General features: G+C 40.3%; 1 non-coding gene across 1 annotated transcript; it reads left to right on the top strand.

The window, feature by feature from the left end:
• Nucleotides 1-1478: 1478 nt before the first annotated feature.
• trnai-uau (transfer RNA isoleucine (anticodon UAU)) lies at nucleotides 1479-1572 on the top strand. Its single transcript has 2 exons — nucleotides 1479-1516; nucleotides 1537-1572. It is a non-coding gene; the product is annotated as a tRNA-Ile (tRNA).
• Nucleotides 1573-2146: the final 574 nt, after the last annotated feature.

The following is a 2146-nucleotide window of genomic DNA, read 5'->3' as shown; positions in this document are numbered from 1 at the left end:
TGATAATTTGCAGCAACAGTTTTAGGTTATTTAGTACAAGGATTTCTCTTCATGTTCCTTAAGATGTGTAATTTGTATGTTGGTTGTATGAGAACAGTTTCAAGAAGACTCTCTTTAAGGCGATTACAAGTTTCTCGAACAAATCTGTGTCATATTTTTAAAATAATTTAGCTAATGAGCAACGAGAGTATAAATGAATTCTCCCACCCTCCATTCAAAGATAAAACTCCATGTGCGAGTCTAAGTTTCCTTGGAGCTAATGATGTTCGTCATTATTGGACATTCCCAGTGATATTGACTAAGGAGCTCAATTTTTACATGTTGTAGTTCAACATGTACAAAATATTCGTATCCCCTGCAAATATCGGCAAGGTCAGTGATATTCTCAACAATGTGTGCCATTGCAATTCATGCAATTCGCGCCATACTTTTTCCCAATGTATTCTGACATGCCAAGATCAGAGGGTCATATTTAAAAAACTGGTGCATTAAAATTTTTTGTACTTCAGGATTTTGATAGTCTGTTACATTGTCTTTCACACGTCGGTGTCAGAACTGTGAGACATTTTCATAATTGGGGGGGAAGGCCGTAGCAATAAGCAGAAAGTGCAATCACCTTTTCCCAGTGTAAGTCCGTGTTATGGTGAGTTTTCAAAATTGGTTTGCGATTTTCTGAAATATATTCCATACAAAAATATAATTTGGACAGTCGCTATTTATTTGGATATCCCCTTTCACTGAGGATGTCTACAGTATTCCAGCCGGATTAGTACTGATCGAAGAGAACCATCTACAGGCGAAAGGCGACATAACATCACAGCAGCAGCATTTAAGGTGGAACGAAAAACGCGAAGAAGAAGCTGGCGAATAAGAAGCCAACTTCAGCCTCGTAGCAGACCCTGGGAGGCACGCTCAAAATAATCATCTTTCCCAGTACTTCAGAGTCATATTTAGAGCGCTTTACTGCAATTTTATGTGATCGATGGAAGATGTGAAGCCATCGAGCCTGTACTGCGATTCACATTGAAATTGAAGCCATTTCTCATGCTTTCTCTCATTGTCGGGGCTGCAATTGCGTGTAAAGGAGGCGAGTTGAAAATGAAACGTGCAATCACCTTACAGAGGGTCTTCACGACGGGGTGCGTCAGCTAGTTCTCCATTATTGTCAATTTACTGGACTTCTGAAGAAACCTATCGACATCGAAAATACAAACTGCACAGCTTAAGGCACATGAAGAGATCCGTGTGCTGATTGACTCAAAAATGTCCCTACAAATAATCCGCCGGGTTGATTTACTTGTCCGACCACCTCCCTCCGTCCCTCTTTGCTGTTAGCACAATTCTTTCAGTTTCTTTTCTTGTATTTTCCTTGCTATTTTACTGTTGCTTTTCCCCATGAGGAGATGGATCCACAACCGAAACCGTTTTCACCCTTTGTTTCTGCAGCGTCAGTCTGTATGAGGCGCACAACTCGCACAGCTCCAGTGGCGCAATCGGTCAGCGCGCGGTACTTATACAGCAGTGCACAGCGGAGTCATGTCGAGGTTGTGAGTTCAAGCCTCACCTGGCGCAGTGTCTTTAGCTACTGAAAGCAACTGTCGAGTTTAGATACTCTTAGGTATTTGATGGAGATAAATTAACATCAAACGAACAAGTAAAGGTAAAGGTTTATTTCGAGTCACAATCAAAGAAGGCTCCACAGCTGAAACATTGTGTTTCCTTCTCTTTTCAGCATGGAATGTGTACCTCCAGTTGACCTGCACACAAATATATGAGAGAGGTCTACTGAGGTGAGTGGAGCACTGAAGACTTAATAAAGCTCTTGCATTAGATTCTGTTTTTGTTGTTCCCCAGATTTGTTTTTAAATGTTCTTTTTCTTTTGAAGTTGTTGCGTTTGGTTGTTTTTTTATAGTTGTTAGACAACTACAGGGATTTACCTAGGTTCCCGGAAGACTTCTCATTTTGTGTTTGTTGTGTTTTTGGGTTACAACTATTTTTTTTCTGTTAATAGGACCCCACGCATTACTGTGGGACTAGTTAACTTTAGTTCTTACATTGTACCTGAAATGACCTCAATAACTACTAGTCTGTTTCCCTTTTTTTTAAAAAAAAGGCAAAACTGATGTTTGTTTCTCCTTGTTGCTG

The sequence above is a fragment of the Atractosteus spatula genome, unplaced genomic scaffold (assembly GCF_055471065.1).
Source record: "Atractosteus spatula isolate fAtrSpa1 unplaced genomic scaffold, fAtrSpa1.hap1 Scaffold_94, whole genome shotgun sequence".
Taxonomy (NCBI): domain Eukaryota; kingdom Metazoa; phylum Chordata; class Actinopteri; order Semionotiformes; family Lepisosteidae; genus Atractosteus; species Atractosteus spatula.
Note: the sequence above shows the minus strand (reverse complement) of the source record. Positions and strands in the feature narration are given on the sequence as shown.